Source organism: Canis lupus, chromosome 21 (genome assembly GCF_048164855.1).
Source record: "Canis lupus baileyi chromosome 21, mCanLup2.hap1, whole genome shotgun sequence".
NCBI classification, from domain to species: domain Eukaryota; kingdom Metazoa; phylum Chordata; class Mammalia; order Carnivora; family Canidae; genus Canis; species Canis lupus.
Window position 1 is genome coordinate 57516507 of NC_132858.1, and position 9119 is coordinate 57525625.

General features: G+C 51.9%; 1 long non-coding RNA gene across 1 annotated transcript; it reads left to right on the top strand.

Annotated features, from left to right (window-relative positions):
- The first annotated feature begins 5977 nt into the window (after window positions 1-5977).
- LOC140613561 (uncharacterized) lies at window positions 5978-7059 on the top strand. Its single transcript, XR_012014552.1, has 2 exons — window positions 5978-6082; window positions 6857-7059. It is a non-coding gene; the product is annotated as an uncharacterized lncRNA (long non-coding RNA).
- Window positions 7060-9119: the final 2060 nt, after the last annotated feature.

The following is a 9119-nucleotide window of genomic DNA, read 5'->3' on the forward strand; positions in this document are numbered from 1 at the left end:
ATGCAAACCATACCCTTGTCTCTTATGCTCTCCCACTTCTTGGATGTTAGGGAAGCACTCTTATTCTGAGCATAGACATACGGAGAGAGAGATTCCAAATTTATTGCATATCAGAATGGCCAACCTTTGATGTGGGATGGCCCCGAGAAGGAAATTTTCACCTACCTATTATCTTACAGGTTAAGGCCGTGAACTTCAGGGACAAACCAGATGGCCACCCTGACCAGATGCCCAACATCCTGGCCTGTCAGGACATGATCGAGAATTCCCCTCCTTGGCTAAAACCCGTTTTTACTCCCCAAAGCACACAACTCGCCTGAAGGTAAGGAGAGACTCCGGGTCCACCGCCAGACTCTAATGGCAGGTCTCCAGGCTGCCGCATGCAAGACTACCAATCTGGCCAAGGTCTATGATGTGAGACAGGGTAAGGATGAGAGTCCAGCAGCCTTCTTAGAGGGAGCAATAGAGGCTTTTAGGCAGTACACCCCTATGAACCCAGAAGCCCCGGAAACAAAGGCCGCAATTATCATGCCTTTTGTTAACCAGGCCGCTCTGAACATTAAAAAGAAATTGCAAAGAGTAGAGAGACTGGGAGAGAAGAGCTTGCAGGACTTAGTGATAATAGCAGAACGAGTCTATAATAGAAAAAGTCCGGAAGAACTGCATGTTACCACCCCACACGCTATTAAAGGGGTACTCAAACAGCCCCCAGACAGCTGGATCAGCAATGCCCATCTGACCCATTATCAGACCCTACTGCTAAACCCCACCAGAATTTTATTTAAGCCACCGACAACCCTGAATCTGGCAACGCTACTCCCTAACCCAGACTGGGACCCCCCTCTGCACGACTATCAAGAAATTTGGGCACAGGTGTACGGAATCAGCGCTGATCTCCAGGACCAGCCACTGCCGAACGCCGATGCCACCTGGTACACGGACGGCAGCAGTTTTGTCCGAGAAGGAGTCCGAATTGCGGGGGCAGCCATACCATAACCACGGAGACAGAGACCGTCTGGGCGGAGCCATTGACAGCCTAAATGTTGGCTCAATGGGCAGAACTGATCCCATAGGCCAAGGCACTGACCATGGAGGAAGGTAAACGAATAAACATCTACACCGACAGCAGGTACGCCTTTGCCACCGCTCCCATTCACAGAGCCCTTTACAGAGAGAGAGAGAGCTTCTGACAGCAGAGACAAAGACTGTTAAAAACAAAACAGAGATTCTTGAACTCCTGAGGACCCTCTGGCTGCCCAAGGCCCTAGCCATCATCCACTGTCCGGGGCACCAAAAGGCAGACACACCAGTAGCCAGGGGAAACTGGCTAGCTGATTTAAAAGCAAAGAAGGTGTCCCTTTTGGTGACCCAGGTCTTAGCAACCACGCTACCTGATCCGGGGGAACGGAACCTGCCAGACACCCCCAACTATAGTGATGCTGACTTACACTGGATCAAACACTTGCCTATGACCCAGTGATTGTGTGGCTGGTGGAGGGCCACAGACTCCAGCATCATCTTGCCAGAGGAACTGGGACAGCGAGTCCTATCCAAAACACATCGGAGTACTCACACGGGAACAAGGAAGATGGAAGACCTCATACGACATGCAAAGATCACTATTAAAGACTCTCGAGCAAAGATCGAGCAGATGGTGGCAAGCTGCCACTCATGCCAGTTAACTAATGCCACCGCCCATGGATCTAACCCAGGCACCTGGCTCCGGGGGGACCGCCCAGGAGCCTACTGGGAAGTGGACTTCACTGAGGTAAAACCTGGAAAATATGGATACAGGTATTTACTAGTGTTTGTAGATACATTTTCAGGATGCACAGAGGCATTTCCCACCAAACCTGAAACGGCACAGACCGTGACCAAGAAACTGCTGGAAGACATCTTACCGAGGTATGGTTTTCCTGTTAAGATTGGGTCAGACAAGGGCCCAGGATTCTTCTCTAAGGTAACACAGGGAGTGGCACTAGTACTTGGGGCAGATTGGAAATTAGATTGTGCATATAGGCCCCAGAGCTCAGGACAGGTAGAGAGGATGAACAGAACATTAAAGGAGACCTTAACTAAATTAGCCCTGGAGACTGGCGGGGACTGGGTGACTCTCCTCCCCTTCGCCCTATATAGGGTGAGGAACTCCCCATATAAGATGGGACTGACTCCCTACGAGATCATGTTCGGTCTTCCTCCACCTGTTATCCCCATTTTAAAACTTGAGGTGCTTGCTGAATTTGATGATCACCAACTTCTTTTCTCCCTCCAAATGTCATGAACCCATGAGCAGGTGTGGCCTAAGCTGAGGGCCCTCTATGAGACTGGGCCACCCCCGGATCCCCATCGATATCGGCCAGGTGACTTGGTGTACATGTGTACCTGTGGAGATATCAACACCGGACACTTCAACCTCGCTGCAAGGGACCTACACCCTGATCCTGACCACTCCCAATGCTCTCAACGTCGACGGGATTACTCCCTGGTCCACTACACCCACGTCCAGCCAGCTGACCCACATACCGTTCTCAAGAACTTTGTTCCAGAATGGAAAAGCCAACCGGAAAAGGACAATCCCCTAAAGCTAAGAGTGCACCGTTCTCATTAATTTCGTACCTCCAAGACTCCCTAGTCTGAGGTTGTCTTTCAAAATAGAAAGGGATTAGACTTAGATTTCTTACAACAAAGGGTGTGTGTGTGGTGTGGGGGGGGGAGGGTTATGTGCTGCCTTAAACGTAGAATGCTGCTTCTTCGCTGGAATATAAATGGCAGCGAGAACAGCAACAAGGTTGGTTAAAATCCTGGTTTAATCATTCCACCTGGCTCACTCTAAGAGCAACCTGGACCCTTTATTGGATCCTGCATAGGATCCTCTGAAAAAGGGGGGAATGTGGGACCCAGGAAATTTAACAAAAATCCCCTACCCCTGGACAAGCAGAGGAGGACTGATTCCATTTTGTGCTACACCTGCCACCTCCTGTATGACCCCCACATAACCTGCTTATTGCTTAAGGCGCTGCCCCACCCTAGTCCAGCCGCTGGGCACACCCTAATCGGAAATCGGCTCAGAAAAATGTAACTCTGCTTTGTGCCCGCCAAAACTGCGCGCCAATTCTGACCAAAGTAATAGGCCAGCTAAAATGGATACTATAGGGTAAGATGTAATTCAATCGGCCACCTGCGTGTGGACCGACATGACTGTGCACCTTTCTGTGTATCCCATGGGCCACTGGCCCCTATAAAGCTGCTACGTCGCCTCTTAGTCTCGGGGTCCAAGTCCCTGCTCCGCAGTGTCGGGTATATTTGGACCCATGCTGGAGCTTGTAAATAAACCCTCGTGTGTTTGCATCGGTGTCGGCTCCTTGGTGGTTTCTCGTATTTGCAATCTTGGGCACAAGACCAGGGCCTGCTGCCCTGACCTCCCTTCCAGGGCCACACTGACCGCCCCACAGGCCCTCTGTGCCCGAGGCACACAGGCACGGGGATGCGGGGAGAGGAGGAAGTGCCCCGGAACCCGGCCAGCCCAGGCCCCCAGGACAGAGGGAGCACAGACCTCCTAGGTCGCTTTGCACAGACCCTGGTGACCTGAGGCTCCCTGACTGTCACTCTGTCCCAGCCCCTCCTGGCCCGCGGGGCACAGGCTGAGTTCCAGTAAAGTCCGTGGGGTCCTGACCCTGGTGTCTGGCCGCCCCTGGTAGGCACGTGGGGACGTCAGCTCTGTGTGTGCCTGGCGGCGCCCCTGCAGGAGCTGGTTGGGGCCTGGGTGGTGCCCCCTCCTCCTCTCTGGGGGTCTCTCCACGCCCCGAGAACAGAGTTCCTGGAGACACAGAAATGGGCTGGCTGTGCATTTTCGCACCACAACACTTTCTTGACTTGCTACAGCAAACGGGCTCAGAGCCGAGGGTGTGCACCTTCCCCTGGGCAGGGAGACCTTTCTGTCCTTTAGGGGAGGGCAAGAATCACACGGGGTGATGGGCGGGGGCTGGAGTCCCCCACCTGGGAGCATGTGTGGACTCCGTGTGGGGGCGTGTGTCCTGAGGTTTCAGCCTGAGAGACGGTTCTGAGGACAGCAGAGCTGACCTGGACCTGCAGCTCATGGGCTCCTGCGCTGGGTCCCCGCAGGGCAGCTGGACCCCGGCCTTGGGCCCCCTGGGGCCCCAACACCTGGAGGAGCCTGCCTCCTGCTGTGGGTGTTGCTGGGGCCCACCAGCCTACCCCTGTTCTCCCCACCCTGGGGTGTCCCGGGATCCTCAGGGCTGCCCTAGGTCAGCGACCCGGATCTGTGGGGCACGGCCAGGGCCCAGGAGGCTACATCCAGCTGTGAGAGGGCTCCCTCATCCCAGAGCCAGAATCCAGGCCCGGCCAGGGCCATGGGGGGCTGGATCCCATTAGTCTTTGTGTTGGGCCTGGGGGGGACTCAAATCACCCCAGCCCCCACAGTGCCCGGGGCCAGGCCAGCCCAGGTCCCTCTGGGTTAGGGGCTGGTGTCCTGTGCAGGGTGTGCCGCCCTCCAGGAGGGACAGTGGGTGGAGGCAGGGCACAGTGCATCCTGTGCTCCACTCACCTGCACCCACCCTGTCGGGGGCTCCCGACATTCCCTCTTCCCTGCAACCCCTGGATACTCTATGGGACACCAGGGCTCTGATGGGAGTAGGCTGTCCAGAGAACCTGGGGAGGCTGAGCATGTCCCACAGGGGGCAGCTGCACCGGGTCCTTGCTGGGAGCCGATGGTGTGGGGGCAGAGGTATGATGGTGGTGGAGTGTGGGGGTTGGTGTAGGGGTGGTGGTGTGGGGTTATAGTGTGGGTGGGGATTGTGTGGGGGTGTGAGGGGAATGATGTAGGGGGGATGGTAGGGGATGGTATGGGGGCGATGCCATGGGGGATGATGATGTAGGGGGATGGTGTGGAGGTGGGGAATGAGGGGGATGGCATGGGGGCCTGCGGACACAGGGCATCCCCTTTCTCTAAGATGCTCACGCAGACGTGTACAGATAAAGGCGACCCCAGTCTGGGGTTTGCTGTGACACCTGCCCCTCGGGCTCCGCGTGATCAGTGCAGGGCCCTGGCTGGACCGGGGGCATTATCTGGGGGTCATCATACTATGTATGTTTACAAATTGCAAATTGTCTCAAATGAAATGCATAGACTTTAGAAATATATAAAGCATCGAGGGTGGGTGTCACCCTGAGCCGTCTGGCCCTCATCGGATCGATGTGTGTCCTGGTCCAGCCACGGTCATGCCGCCTGTCCCCCAGGTCCCCTTACTGCCCCCCACGGCCCCCACCCCAGCCCCTTGCCTTTCAGGCGGCTGTCCCTCAACCCTTTGGAGTTCAGCTCACATGGCAACCCCTGGAGGCACCATCCTAGTGGCCTCCTCATCCCCGAACTCCAGGTGTGGGGGCACAGGGGTCATCCCCAGCACCTTACCATGCGGCAGTGTGTTGTTGGCTGCTGTTGCTACCCCCGGCCTCAGAAGCCCCGTGTTTCCTACCCAGAAGCCCCCGGGCCTCCCCTGGGGCCCCGAACCCCCCCCCCCGCCCCAGGAGCCTCACGCGACCCCGTAGCGGTCCCAAAACATGGTGTGGCTGCCGAACATCCTGTTGACGTCCAGGCCTATCTGCGTGATGTCCCTGGAGGAGACCAGGGCCTCCTCCTTCATTTCCTGCGGGAAAACCGGGGAGGAGGAGCCGGCATCAGGGACACAGACCCCGACCTGTCACCAGCTGCCGTCCTGGGCAGGGAGCCCTGGGGCCACCATGGGAGTGTGTCCTGCCAAAACCTCCTTCCTTCCCCTGGGAGGCCGGGGATGGCGGCAGTGCGCACCATGCCCATGGGACCTCTGTGAGGGCCTCTCTGTGCCCAGCTGTTGTGGGCGGGGAGGTGACTGAGGGTCAGCCTCGGTGGGAGGGGACAGGGGGTCAGCCCAGGTGGGGAGGGGACATGGGGGTGTTGTGCTCAAGATTGTGAATCCGAGAAACCACTAAGGAGCCGACACCGATTCAAACACAGGAGGGTTGATTTACCAACTCGAGTTGCGTCCAAGTATACCCGACAGGGCGGAGCAGGAACTTAGACCCCGAGGTGGGTTTTAGCTTAATTTTGTTTTTTTGTTGTTTTGGTTTTTTTTTAGCTTAGTTTTAAGGGCTGGTCTCAGGGATCTCCAGAAGGGCTGGAGCAATTCCTCCAGTTCTGTTTACATTTTGATACGGGGGCTTGGAGGGCATTGAGCTCTGTTCTTATTCTAATAGGGGCTTCCTGCCCTTGGCTTGGGCTCAGTTTTTATTGTCATGTGGGGCTTTCTAGGACATTAAGCTGTAAACTTTTGTCTTTTTTCCTGTAACTGAAGTAATGTAAATTTCAGCTCTTATTCACAGGGACCTGGGATGGCTGGACATGTGCTAACGCTGAACATAAAGTGGAATGGCCTTAATTTTCTTGGCCTCCACATGTCCCATCCTATCTAGCTCCTTCCCCCTTCCCCAGAGCTCCTAAGAGAGCAATTGCAAATGACCTCTGGTGCTAGCATGTGTTGGGGGACAGGCCCAGGGATTTGGGATCAAGAAGACCTGGAGCGCGGTCGTCCTGGGTGGATGTGCAGTGGGATTCGATGCTGCAGACTCTTATTCCCTAAGGCTATCTTGACAACTGACTTTGTACATAGAAAACCTCTCCTTTGTCTTTAAAAGATGAAGAGCCAGTCAAAGCATTTTTTCTCTGCCCATCTGATTGCTCAGATTCCAATGTGAGACGTATTTCCTGTTAATAAGGATAATTTACTATCCGTAGTACTCTGGTTAAAATATTCTGACACAAGTAGTTCAGAGGGATGAGGGTTTCTCATCTCTTTCTTCACAGTTCAGTCACTCATCAGGAAATGCATCTTTATGGATTGGAACGAACCGAGAGACTTTATTACCAATGGTCCTATTACTATGTGAAGGATTCTTCCCTGAGATTCTTCCCCTGTTTTAACTGACACTGAAACACTGCGAACTCTTTGGAAGATAAATGTCCAGGAAATAAATGTTATGCACTGCTAATTTTAAATGCACTTGCAATATGGTGTCTAATATAAAAGAAGTATTTTTATCTGATATTTGCTATTTATTATCCTTTCCTGCTTTTCAGGTTGAGTAGGCATTATACGTGCTCATAAGTGTTTTTCTTTCCTTCTGATATAAAATTCTTACTTTGTTCCCATTTAAGGAACTCTTTAAGAATAAGGCAAAAATTCATTAAACTATTCTAAAATGTCTTCACACTTGGAGCCTGATTCATTTATGTCAATTTTCAAAATAAATCTTATTGATTAGAAAAAAAACAAATATTTATAGGGAAATTGAGAAGATAGTACAGAGAATTCTCATGCACTCGCACTCAATTTCTCCAATTATCGATATCTTATATTAGTACGGTACAAAAATTAGCAAATGAATCAATATTAAAATATTCGCATTAACCAAAGACCGTACTTTATTCAGATTTCCTTTTTTTTTTTTGCTAAGTTACCATCCCTCATATCACATTAAACTTATCATGTTTTCTTAGGCTCCTCTGGATTTTGACACTTTTTCAGCCTTTTCTTCTTGTTGTTGAACTGGAACACTTTGAGAAGTAGAGTATTTTGTAAAATTTCCCTTAGTTGGGACATGTATGTTGTTTATCTCATGATTGAACTGTGATTGTGGATCATATACAGAGATATACTGCCATTTTTATTATATCATATAGGGGATAGATACTATCAACATGATTTATCAGTCTTGGGAGGCAGATGTCTGCTACCCACTCCTACATGGGAGTTAGAACCTAGCTACACTCTAATTGAAGAAGGCCGTTGGAAATCGCTGTATTCAACTCAGATACACAGGAGTATAGGCCTGACGCTTCCACATGCTTTTCTCACAACCTCTACCAGCACCTACCATCAGGATGTTAGCAGCTAAGTCTACAGGCAGGCAGGATGCGGGTGGGTCCTGCCCTGAGCTCAGCTCTCAAAAGGAAGCATGCCTCGAAGCCAGCTTTCTACTAGCTGCGTTTTTATGGCCATGAGAACGTAGCAGCATTGTAAGTCAGGAGGTTCCATGTACACCGCTCTACTGCACCTGGAGACACAAGCATTGAAGCCTGCAGCTAGGCCCTTGTGTCCTATGAGCTTCTGACAAACTTGTCTAGAGAGGAGGTCCGAAATTCCATCTGAAGGCTGTGTGGAACTGAAGGGACTGGGGGTGAGCTCAAGTCTTAGAAGCAAGTACCCATTGGACACTGCGTTCACTAGCTTTTCATGTAAGGAACTTAGTATGTAGCACCAAACTAAGAGAGCAGTTCCTCAAATATCTCTGGATAGGGATATGAGACACTAGTCGTATGGGCCGGCACCTTCCACTAACGTCTCACAACCCTTCTGTCACGCATCGAGGCTAGGCCTGATAGGAGCGAAGTGTATCTGCAGTCAGCATGTGGGAGGTACAGGGCACGAGTTCAACTCTCAGAAGTGTGTATGCTTTGCAGGCAGATGTCTGCTAGACACTTATTGATGGGAGCTAGAACCCGAGCTACACTCTAATTGAACAAGGACGTTGGATATCGCTGTATTGAACTGAGATACACGAGAGTAGAAGCCTGCCACTTCCACATGCTTTTCCCACAACCTCTGTCAGCACCTAACATAAGGATGCCTGGACCTATGTCTACAGGCAGTCAGGATGCGGGAGGGTCCTGCCCTGACCTCAGCTCTCACAACGAAGCATGTCTAGAAGCCAGGTTTCAACTAGCTGCGTTCTTATGGCAGTGATAATGTAGCAGTATTTTGAGTCAGGAGGTTCCAAGATTACCACTCTACTGCACCTGGGGACATCTTCCAGGTCGGCATTGTTCCACTTGCGTCTCAGAATCCTCTGACAAACGGCTCTGGTGAAGACGTTCGAAACTCACTCTGCAGGCAGTGTACAACTGTGAGGGACTGAGTGTGAGCTCAACTCTCAGAAGTAAGTTGCTTTTGGACAAGGCGTTCAGCTAGCTTCTCACCTATGGAACTTAGTATGTAGCACCAGTCTAAGACAGGAATTACTAGGAAATCACTGGATTGAGCTTGGAGGCACTACTCTTCTGTGCCGGG